Source organism: Trachypithecus francoisi, unplaced genomic scaffold, assembly GCF_009764315.1.
Source record: "Trachypithecus francoisi isolate TF-2019V2 unplaced genomic scaffold, Tfra_2.0 Lachesis_group3, whole genome shotgun sequence".
NCBI lineage: Eukaryota > Metazoa > Chordata > Mammalia > Primates > Cercopithecidae > Trachypithecus > Trachypithecus francoisi.
Genome location: NW_022681468.1, coordinates 25,354,383 through 25,367,067, shown reverse-complemented (window position 1 = coordinate 25,367,067; position 12,685 = coordinate 25,354,383). Strand labels below are relative to the sequence as shown.

Here is a 12,685-nt window from a genome sequence, read left to right as displayed (position 1 = left end):
ATTTTTGTATAAGGTGTAAGGAAAGGATACAGTTTCAGTTTTCTGCATGTGGTTAGCCAGTTTTCCCATCACCATTTATTAAATAGGGTATTATTTCCCCATTGCTTGTGTTTGTCAGGTTTGTCAAAGATCAGATGGTTGTAGACGTGTGGTGTTATTTCTGAGGCCTCTGTTCTGTTCCATTGGTGTATATATCAGTTTGGGTACCAGTACCATGCTGTTTTGGTTACTGTAGCCTTGTAGTATAGTTTGAAGTTAGGTAGCGTGATGCCTCCAGCTTTGTTCTTTTTGCTTAGGATTGTCTTGGCTATATGGGCTCTTTTTTGGCTTCATATGAAATTTAAAGTAGGTTTTTCTAATTCTATGAAGAAAGTCAATGGTAGCTTGATGGGAATAGCATTGAATCTATACATTACTTTGGGCAGTATGGCTATTTTCACGATATTGATTCTTCCTATCCACGAGCATGGAATGTTTTTCTATTTGTTTGTATCCTCTCTTATTTCGTGGAGCAGTAGTTTGGTCACCGACACCTACGTGAAACTGAGAGTTGCTGTCTTTGGTCCTGATGGCAGTTTTTACAGTGATGCTTATGAGGCATGTGGAGAAAGATGGGAGGATGCGAACATTTTCTAAGATGCAGGAAAAATTCTCCTCTCTCACTCATTTAACTAGTAAGCCTGACCTTTATTCTGCTAAGCCTATGAACATAACTTGGAAGATTTTTCTGGAATTCTTGTGCTTTTGATATGGAACAGATTCTTAGATGAGTGTTTCAAAGTGCTTTCTCCCTTAGTTTTGCACTTTCCACATTGATTTCTCTGCCTCAATAGTCTTTGTAGGTATATCATGTTAGGGAGTTCCATATTACATTATTCCTTCGTGTTCTCGTCTCCACAGACATCAGTTCAGCTTCTGTGAATTTAAAAATAAATCACGTTGTAATTAACCTATTTATGTAAATGAAAAATTCTCTATCACATCTCCTTTCCTCCCCTACAACAAGGTATCAGCTCCTCCTGTTTGTTCTCAATAACAAACAAAATTCCTTGGGCTGATGATAGTATTGGTCAGCCAGTATGGAAGAATATTGTGAGTCATTGTATTTCCTGCTACCTGTTTCTATACTTTTTTTTAAAATAAAGTATATGAAGCTTTTGCTCATCTCTTTGTTTCCTTAACATTTCCCTCATTGTAGGTCAGTAAGCTTCACACCAGGCACTATCTTTCTGGCCAGTTTACTCACTCCTCCTTTAACTTTCTTTAGATAAATCACAGATTTATTTTTGTTTCCCATTCTTTTCCAGTTATCTTAGAAATATTTTTCTCCCTCTCTTTGTTCCACTTGTGAAATAAAGAGGGCTAATCCAGACTATTCTATATAGAGTGTTGCTGGCAATATTTCTATAGTAATGAGAGTGAAAGCTGGAAGCTTTGATGTGGAATTAGGGAGAATAAAGAACCGGTGCCTTGAACTTCTAAACCCAGTGAAAATGCACAGTAAATGCATTCAGGGTCTTTGAAAGTCAACGTTTGCTTCCTTATCTTTCTCTAATTAAATCTACTCTCACAGAAGAACAGAATCTTGATTTTTGTTGTATGTTTCTCTTTGCTGTTTCAAGTATATTGTTTGTTATAATTGTTCTAACACAATTGTACAGTATTTCAGTTCCCATTGAGGTTAAAAATGCTTTTGTTACCTGGACGCTTACAGATGATGCATAACATTTCATTTTGTCTTTGAGGTCAAAGCAATCAGCATATGACTTTTTGAAAACATTTATTTCCACCAAGGGGCTACTATGTACTAATTTCTTATGCTTGATGAATTTTATGAAATATTTTATTGCCAATCGTTTATTTTCAAAACTGAATGCCTCCACTTCCTTTGCATCAAACAAATAACCACCTTAATAGGTAGGTTACTGACACTCTAGTTTTTAATATCTATTCACTTATTCATACGGCAATTCTTTACGACAGTTATTCATAGAATACCTAGTACGTACCAGGCATCATGCTAAGTCCTGAGACATAGATATTTAAGAAATACAAATTTCAGGTGCTCACACTCCAGTGGAGGATGTCAGATGAGTAAAAAGAATTATAAGATAGTGGCAATTATAAGATAGTGACTAAATGATAACAGAGATACAAAGTGCCCTAGGAACACAGAAGAGGGTACTAACTTATGCACTGGAGCCCAGACCTGGAAACTTTACTCTCAGAAGGTTTTACTTGTACGGTAGGCAGTGGAAATAAACTGACAATTGTGATGTAACCTTGAAGAATTAAATTAACCTTATTGGACTAACAGTTGAGCAGTGATTTCTAGGCCTGATTGTCATACATCTGGTATAGTAGTATGAGCTTTGGAATTAGACACCTGAAAATAAATTCTGGCTCAGCCACTTACTAAGTAGTGTCCCCTCTAAGATTCAGTTTTCTCATCTACAAAATGGGAATGGTGACACCTGCCTCATATAGTATGGCTTGAATGAGATAATGATGTTTCTATCTTTTCTTTAAGCCCCTCCTGATGGAATTTAGAAATAACAAGAGTAGTGGAAAAATTGAACTCTGATAATCACACTTGGTAAACTCAAGCCCCAGGTTAAGCAATTTACATACCTAATTCTTTAGATCATCATCACAACCTTATTAGGTACATATTATTAATTCTATTATCTCCAATTAACAAGAATGAAAATGAGGTTTATAAAAGTTTAAAGATTTGCCCAAAGGGGTGGTTAGTAAAAGATGTTGCAAGAGCTTGAATTTACACCTGCATGGTACTGAAGTCCAGGTTCTTACCCGCTCTTTTACTCTTGTTCCGTCTTGGTTTATTTTGATTGATAAGTATGGCCGCACTTGTCTCATAGATTTTGTTGCCAGACAGAAGACTATGGTAGACAATAGATTATATTTTCCATGGGGACATGCACCGTGTGTGTTTTGCTAAGCAAATTGTCATCATATTGCACAGAATCTAGTACCAAGAAGGCACGCCTATTTGTAAAGGTGCAGGCTATGCTGATGTAACAAAGGGACTCTAAAACACAGATATTTATTTTCCTCTCACATAATAGTTTATGGCCAGTAGGTAGGCTTGACTTTGCCATTTTCAGTAAGTAGGCGAGAGTGAGCAGAAATCCAGGTCAAGGTTTTTCTTTAAGGTAAGTGATGCTGAAATTGCCCCCAGTCTTTCCACTCAGTTGCCATTAGTGCATACTTAAGTCACATACCTGTAAGATCAACTGGAAAATGTAAGTCCTAGTTGGACAGCTACCTGCTCAGGAAGGAAGTGTGATAGTTCATTTTAGGTGTCAACTTGACTGAATTCAGGAATATCTAGCAACTTGGTAAAGCATGATTGTGGGGTGTGTCTGTGGGGTGTTATCAGAGGAGATTAGATATGAGTCTGAAGGATTAGGTGGAGAAGATCTGCCCTCAATGTGGGCATGAACCACCCAATCTATTGGAGAAAACAAAAACAGAAGAAGTGAATATGTTGATTTTGCTTCTGGGGCTGGGAAAACTTCTTCCTCTCCTATTCTAGGACAATAACTCCAGGATCCCCAGCCTTTGGACTTCAGTGCTTAACAAGAGGGCCCCTTCAGGATTCTCAGACCTTTGGCCTTGGACTGAGAAATACACCATTGGCTTTCCTGGTTCTGAGGCTTTTGGATTTGGACTTGGACTGAGCCATGCCATCAGCATCCCAGGGTTTGCAGCTTGCAGATGGCTTGTCGTGGGACTTCTCAGCCTCCACAATCACATGAGCCAATTCCCCTAATAAATCCCCTCTCATATATTTGTATTTATCTATATATATCCTATTGGTTCTCTGTCTCTCTGGAGACCCCTGAGTAATACAGGAGGTGAGAACAGATTTAGGGATACTACCAGCAATAACCATTACAGTGCTCAATGAATATTTATGGAATGAATGAATGAAGACAATCAAAGCATGTAAGTCAACCTGGGCCCCAGTGAGATCAAGGCAAAGATGTTAGTTTGATCCACTAGCTTAACTATGCCAGCATGCCAATGTGTCTTTCCAGCTAATTCTTGCCAAAACACATCTTTAGTCAGAGCTACCTATTGTAAGTATCTCTTCACTATAGTGTTTTCCTTTAATCTATGACTGTCAACTTTTCTCCTGAATGTCAGAATGGGATCGAAGCCACGGAAGAGTTTATGTGAGCTCCATGGATTATGCTGCCCTCTTAAGGAAGACAAAGTGACAGGTTATACAGGACTTATCTATATCACCTGTCAGAGACTCTGCATCTAGGGGCAGAGAGAAGATCAGGAGTTTTAGCTGGTTATTTGTGATTCTCTTTTACAACTACCTTGGCATTAGAAGATTGTATCTCTGACATTAGCAAAATGTAGTTTTAGTTCTCCTAAAGAAAGTGCTGGAAGTTTATTCCCTATGAACTTCTAGACTCTTTCAGATCAATAATCCGACTGGGAACTCTATCCTAGCAACTTCCTCTTTTCTGCAATGTGACATTTTCTTTGTCTTATTAGATTTTATTTTTTAACAGCCAGTGTAGGAGCCTGCATAGTGTGATGTCCAACTGGTGGCAGATAATTTGTCTCACATAGAGTGTGATCACTCTTCTTTGTTGTCAAAGGATATGGCAGAGTTTTAAAAATTTCACTGAGTCAATAGTCAGAATTACAATAGACTTTGTGAATGTAGAAGAGGCAAAGCCACAGATCTTGGGGGGCTTGTCAGCGAGGCGGTATTCTTCAAAACTTACCAAGGTGGAACTTTTCTCACTTGTAAGGCTGAAAAAATAAAGAATAACTATGGAAACCTTATGTCTCTTTAAGGTCTTTCATTCCTAAGAGCTTGAAGTGACTCTCTAGACCCACATCTCGTTTATTTTCACAACGTCCCTGTGGAGTCAGAGACTAGTTTTTCTTCACTGTTCATGCTGTTCAGAGGGAAGCCATGCCCTGAGAACTCAAGTGACTTGTATTCAAGGTCAAAAAGTGAGAAGTTGTAAAGCCAACGCTTGAATTCAGGTGTTCTGACTCTTCACCTACTAGCTGCTTTAAGATGATCACAATTGGGAAAGAAATTCAGCTGGGAGAGCTAAAAATATATCATAAATACACATGATGTCATGATACATCAAAGTTCAGATCTGGAAATGTTTCTTAGTCTGCAGATAAAAAAATGCTTTTGATGAGTCGACAACATCCAATGCTGTGAACTGTTCTTACTCCCTCAAGCCATAGGTACAGAGATCATCATTCTGTATTTAGTTTGGAATGATGCCCCAGAATCAGAGTTCCTAAATAGCACTAATGATTTCACAGATTTCAGGAAGAATAGGGAACATTGACCATGACACAAAACGATACTCATTAAGTTGCAGAATAGAATACTTGTAATTACCAATTAAAAAGTGGAGTGAACAAAATCTAAATCCATGGACATGTAGGGTTGGAGCAGAGTCTCCTTAGCCTTAATGGTAGCTTTGTGTGAATCAGAAAATGTGCTTTTCTTCCAGGTGGACACAACCCTAACCCAGGGTACACAGGTTAGTGAGAAAAGCTCTGGCTGGATTCAGCTTTGTTTATTCATCTCCTCACGTGGATGTTCTTTGTGGTCATCTAAGACAGAACAACAGCCTTCAAAGTTGCCTAACTCAATTTCCCACATTCGGGTAATATAATATCATGTCTATCTCGCAATAGAAGTTAGTTCACTTTTTAAAAACTCTTGGCAAAAATATTTTCACAACTTCATCATATTGCTTCTCATAAAACTTTGAAGTCCTTGATGTTAGGATATGTTTAGGAGAAGGAGAAATAGATGCAACTGTAAAATAAAAAATGGTTTGAATATTTTGACTAGCTTTTTACCAGAAAAAAAAAAGACTTAGAAGATACTTGAGGTGACCTTGCCCAAGTTGTCTGGAAAATTCCTTCTCTTAAATAAAAAAAAAATGGGTATAGTTCATCTTTATATGAAGGAAGATATCATGAGTGTCCAATATTGAGAGGAAACTGACATTTACACGTAATTCCTTAGGAAGTCAACCTTAGGCAGGACACAACTTTCAGCACAGAAAGGCCAGAGAGAGGGAAAACCCACATTGTAGTAGGTCCATCTGATACATTCATCCTTGTAAGTAGAGGGATATTTTGTCCCTCTTTTCTGAAAATCTAAAATTACCGACTTTCACTTGGGACCTGAGTTAGTGTAATCAATCATAAAACAGATGGGACATAAAGGAGATTAAAAGAAATAAACTACATTAAAAGTAGACTCTTAGCCAATCTCTTTGATCCCACTTACCTCAAATCAAAGCACTATATGATGACAGTGACTTCCTCTCTGAAAAGACAGCAACAATCAGGTTTATACAGATTATGAACTTGCAGCATATTTAAGAAGCTTCACAAGAGGTGCATTTATAATGCGCTCCCCATTGAAAGTGAAGAACAGCAGAGGGAAGTGCTGGGATATAGATACGTAACCTGGTCAAACTTCAGACAGCCCAATAAAGGAAGAGGGCCTAAATTTTCCATGAATCAGGATTTTAGATAAATGTAGGCCTGAAGATCAGGAACGACTAGATATAAGTAGTTGTGATAAAACAAAACAAAACAAAACAAAAAAACCTAGTTCCTACAAAAGTTGTTCTCTTTTTTAGACTCTACTATTTTTGTAAGCATATTATTATAAACAAGTGGTCATGCAAATGTTTGATGATGGGTATATCATAATTCACAGCTTAAGAAAAGGAGGTGGACAGAAATTAATTGATTTGCTCAAATGACTTTAGCAAACAGAATGTCCAATTTCTGATTTCCATATGTTTATACTAAACTTGACAATTTCTAGAGTTTGCCACATAAATCCATGAAATACCAACAGGTGCTATTTGTTAAGTGGATACTATATACTAAGGTTTGTGTCCCTTCCAAATTCATATGTTAAAACCTCATCATGAATGTGTTGGAACTAATAGGGGGAGCCTTTGGGAAGCAATTAGGTTATTAAGGTGGAGTGCTGATGAATGGAATTAGTGTCCATATAAAAGAGATTCCAGAGACCTAACTAGTTCCTTTCACCATGTGAGGACACAGCATGAAGGCACCATTCATGAACCAGAAATAAGTCTCACCAGACATTTTAATCTGCTGGTACTTTGACCTTGGACTTCCCAGCCTCCATGACTGTGAGATTTTTCTGTTGTTTGTAAGCCACTCAGTTTATGGTATTTTGTCGTAGCATACTGAACATTCTAAGATATGTGAATAATTATTATGTGTATCAATTACTATGCTAAATTTTTTACATAGTATGATGGACTGAATTATGTCCCCAGTAAAATATATATGTTGAAGCCCTAGCCTCCAATGTGATTGCTTTTGGAGATAGGGACTTTAGACAGGTAACTAAGATTACATGAGGGGCAGGATGCAGTGGCTCATACCTGTAATCCCAGCACTTTGGGAGGCCGAAGAGGGTGGATCATCTGAGGTCAGGAGTTCAAGACCAGCCTGGCCAACATGGCGAAACCTCTACTAAAAATACAAAAATTAGCCAGCTGTGGTGATGAGTGCCTGTAATCCCAGCTACCAGGGAGGCTGAGGCAGGAGAATCGCTTGAACCCAGGAGACAGAGGTTGCAGTGAGCTGAGATTGCGCCACTGCACTCCACCGTGAGCGACAGAGCAAAACTTTGTTTCAAAAAAAAAAAAGATTGAATGAGGTCATAGGGGTAGGGCCCTAATCTGATAAGGCTGGTGTCCTAATAAGAGAGAAAGAGACTCCAGAGATCTCTCTCTCTCTCTCTCCATGCATAAGCACAGAAGAAGAACCACACAAGGACCTTGCAAGACAGAGGTCTTCTATAAGCCAGGACAAGAGGCCCCACTAGAAACCAATCCTGATGACACCTTGGTCTTAGACTTTTGCCTTCCAGAACTGTGCGAGTATATATTTTTGTTGCTTAAGTCACGCAGTCTCTGGTGTTTTGTTATGGCAGTCCCAGTAGACAAATACATATAATTAGCTCAACTTAGCTTCTTAATGGAAATGTGGTATTATTTTAGAAATTCAATATAGTGACTAGAAGTAAAGCTGTAGATCCCAGCTGCCTGACCTCCAGTCCCAGCCCTACCACTTCCTACCCATGTGACCTGGGAAAGTTCTTAATCTCTCTATTAACATGATTTTTTTCGTCTGCAAAATGAAAGTAATAATAAGTTATCTTTCTCATTGGGTATGGAGAGGGTTAAATGCATTAATGTTTAGTGTGATAGTGACAGGCATAGAGAAAACACTCAATATGAATAAGCTATTTTTATTAGCCCAGTTTTCAGATGGAGAAACTGAGGCTTAGGGAGATTAAAGATCAAGATCAAGATCAATGTTACTCAGCCATTAAGCTATTAATCTTGGAAATACCATTATTAGAGCCAGATTCCTTATTTTTAGAAACCAAGGCCTTCATCTTTGTACTGTATGGACCTTCAGGCAAAGCACAATCAAATGAGATGTGCAGTTAAATTTTATTCTAAGTAGGCTGGCATTCTAAACATTTTGCAATTTGCCTGCTTGCACTGCAGAGCCAGGACTCTGGTGGGGCATTTTGAACCACTTTACCTTGCTAAAATCACCAGGGCTTTGAATGTCAGGCAGAGAAGAAATCTATTATTCCTCCCCAACATAATCCCAACTTGCTTTCTCTTGTTTCAGCAGTTCTAGGAAATGTCCAAAATATAGGTAAGCACTCTGGTAAGTGCTTAAATTATATGAGAAAATTTAGCTATAGAAAATGCTACATAAAAAACATTCAGTGGGCACTGAGAATTCCAAGGTAACCTTAGTCTACTAAGTTTATTTTACTTCGTTCCATTGGGTAGTGAGACCTAGATGGGTTTGTAAGACATTGAGAGATGTTGGTCTTTTGGCAGCTTATTCATCTCTATGGTAAATACTGCATACTGGGAACAATTAGGAAATTCCTCCCATCTTTGTCTGAGGTAAACCATTATCACTTCCCTCTTTGTTGGATTTCTGTTGGCTCTGGCCTTGGTTCTCTGATTGCTTATGGTATGATTTGTAAGACATGCCTCACCTTCTGGAAAGCTAGAGGCCACATAACTGTCAAGTATTTAATATACTCTTGACCTGAGACCATCATGGCATGTTAAGTGCTCTTTGGTGTGGCCAGAGGGAGAGGAATGTAATTGCTTTGGCTTACGATGGGCCATCTTCTCTTTACTCTTGATGTTTTGCCAGAGGCACTCAGTTGATCTTCCATGATCTCGTCTCTGTGCCCACTTGGTCCTCCAACTCCTACTTCTCTTCATTGTATATCTTTGTGTTTCCATCTTTTAGCACATAATAATTATTTGCTGTACTTCAAGGTCATTGAAGGTAGGAAGTATATATATTCATATATATGTACACACACACATATATATAGTCTAGATGCTATGGGCTATGCTGGGCATTGGAGATAGTTTCAAGGCACTCAAAATATACATTCTGAATGAATGCATCAGTGAAGGGATTAATGGGTTCTACTCAGTTGCTGTTGAATAAAGAGGACCTAGCAATATACATTTCCATGTTATAGGATATTGGAACATAAAGGATTGAATAGATATTTATATATGTGCATTTCTTTGAAACATGGCCAGAAGTCAATATCTTCTCAGGCCAAATGGCAATACTTAAGAACTGGATAACTTTCAAATTTGTAGGTGCTGGAAGATACTAAGTATGTTGGCTTAGTTGAAATTCTTCAGCTTCTTCAATTGTCAGAATTAAATGCTATTCTGAGAAGGAGCTCTGATGTCCCCATGGTAACAGGGCTCCATTAAAGGCATGGCATCACAAAGCTGTCCTTGTTTGAAGACACTTGGGAATTTCAGGTATAAACGGAAATGCTGTTAAAGGCAAATTATACATACTTATTCTGTGTAATTATGTGCACATGTATAGATATGGCTAATTTAGCCACACCTCTCATTTAGTTTTGTTTATCATTAGGCTTTTTAGTGACTTAAATCTCAGACATGGATATAGCTCCAGGTGCTTAAATAAGAACTCATTTAAATTTTGGAGTAAATATCAATTCCTTTGCTTATTTACTTATTATTACTCTTAACACAATGAAGAGAATTTTGATTCTTAACATAACCTCTGTAATGGACACATATACTGTCTGTATGCAAAATCACCCAGCACCTTTGCTGGCCATTCATAGCCTGGACCAGTACTAGGAGCATGCCTGAAAGAGGATATTTTACAGTTAAGAGAAAGAATTGTCCAGACAGCTTAGGCAAGGTCACCTCAAGTACCATTTTTTATTTTTTATTATTTTTTTGAGAGAGAGTCTCACTCTGTCACCCAGTCTGCAGTGCAGGGGCACAGTCTTGGCTTACTGCAATTTCTGCCTCCCGGGCTCAAGCGATTCTCATGCCTCAGCCTCCTGAGTAGCTAGGATTACAGGCGTGCACCACCATGCCTAGCTACTTTTTTATATTTTTAGTAGAAACGGGGTTTCGCCATGTTGGCCAGGCTGGTCTCGGACTCCTGACCTCAGGAGGCCTGCCTTGGCCTCCCAGAGTGCTGGGATTACAGGCATGCACCTCAAGTATCTTTTAAGTCATTTTTTTCCTGATAAAATCTTGTCAAAATATTTCAAAAATTTGTTTTGTAGTTACATCTAAATACTTTGCAGTGTCAGAAAAAGAACACGATTTTTTTTTTTTAATGAAGGAAATTATAAGGTCAATGGATTTGGGAAGGATCTTGATTCTGTCATCAATAGCATTATCCCTTTGCCTAGTTATGGATTCCTTTCCTATCAGAGACAATGCCTTTAATGGCTCCATTTTTATGTTATACAATGCAGCCAGGAAAGATGTTAGGCAGACTGGATTAGCTCTGAAAATGCAGAAAAATATGACAAGGTGAAAGGCTAGCCATGAAGCTGGTTAGCTCATAAATAATAAAAACTTGACAGAACTTGTAAGAAGAAAATGGGAACAATTTGCATAGCTGTGTTGCAGGAACAAGTGCATCTAAGTGTTTATGCTGGCTACAGAGATGCTCTGAGCTGGAATATTTGCCAAGGTGACTCTTCTCTCCATGGTGCTTTTTTTAAAGGTTCTTGCTGTACTTCCCCCCACCAGCCCCACTCTCACCCTCCCACCCGCCCAGCAAATTCTTTGGAATTGTTAAAGATATGAAGCCGAATGTTTTTGGCTTTGTTTATGACATTGGGTCACATTAAATTTTTTCTAAATGAAAGTCTAATGCTGTTTTTCTAAATAATATCTATGTATTGTCCCTTCATTGACATTCATATAAGGAAAAATGTGTTACATTTTCTATATTTCTAATGATTCCAGAGTAGTGGGCTCTGTGAGGATTTTCCTGAGGGCTAGCCTGAACAAAATACCTGAGGATCAAAAATCACTTTCTCTATATCTCTCAAATCCTGTGCAAGTATAAGTAAATTTCTGTTTCTTCCCAATGGAAAAAAGTCCAAATAGGAAGTTAAAGCTGGGAGGAAACTTAGAAAACATATTGTTCAATGCCCTCATTTTCCAAAATGAAGAAATGAAGCCAGAAGAAACTAAGCCATGATATGGATTTGTGGCAGAACCAGAGCAGGAAAATAGGAATCCCAGCTGCAAATTTATTGCTAGCATGAGGGAATATCTATATTTACATATGTATACAAATAATATATGCCTATGTATGCATACAATATATGATACATATATCCCCACATGTTCATGATAAACTAATTACACACACACACACACACACACATATATATATAAAATGTGAATATAGTTTAAATTCTAATTTAATCTAACCTCCCTCCCAGGAGCTTGTTAGAGATGCAGAATCTCAGGCTGAACTTCATACCTACTAAGTCAGAACCTGCATCCTAATAGGATCCCCAGGAAATCCACATGTATTACATTTAAAAAGCACTGTTCTAACAATTACTGATTTTTTTATGTTAATAAAGCATAGTTTTTCAGAGTCGCTAAATAATCCAAACTTTCATTTTATGTGTTGACTTTGCATCTGTCTTTTCTCTCCTTCACTAAATTTTACAGGCACTTTCAACTACTACAAAATGAAATGATATTGAAATTTATCACTTCCATTCCATCCTTGCCTTTTAGTAGAAAGGGTTATCTTCAGTTCAGATTTTGCCCCCTCCTATTTAACTAATTGTTAATAGTATTGCATGTTTGTTCTTCTCTCAAAAGTGTGCTAAGTACATTGTACTCATTATCTCATTTAATCCATGCAACAGTGGTGAGAGGTAATAATGATCATAATCTCCATTTTACATAAAATATGACTGAGGTTGGAAGAGATAAATTGACAGCTGCAATGTGTCAGAGCCTGGACTCGAACCTTGATTTAACTTAGTCCAGAGTATGAACAATAACTACAATATATATTGCTTCTGTAGTCCAAAATTCTAATTTTTTATTTTTCGCAACATTTATGTCTCTAAAAAATTTAGTTATCTTCCCAACTAAAAATTAGTCGTCAAATTTAGCACAATTCCAAGTGTCTAGTGGCCACTTGAGCAATATTTGCGGATAAATGTGTGAATAAATGAAAAGACCCAAGTATCTCTGATAAGAAAGCACATGGTCTCTCC

At 37.8% G+C, this 12,685-nt stretch overlaps 1 long non-coding RNA gene across 1 annotated transcript; it reads right to left on the bottom strand.

Moving 5' to 3' along the window:
* Window positions 1-666: 666 nt before the first annotated feature.
* LOC117071181 lies at window positions 667-9,216 on the bottom strand. Its single transcript, XR_004432183.1, has 3 exons — window positions 9,116-9,216; window positions 6,323-6,361; window positions 667-915 (listed from the first exon to the last, which is right to left on the bottom strand). It is a non-coding gene; the product is annotated as an uncharacterized LOC117071181 (long non-coding RNA).
* Between the last annotated feature and the right edge of the window lie 3,469 nt (window positions 9,217-12,685).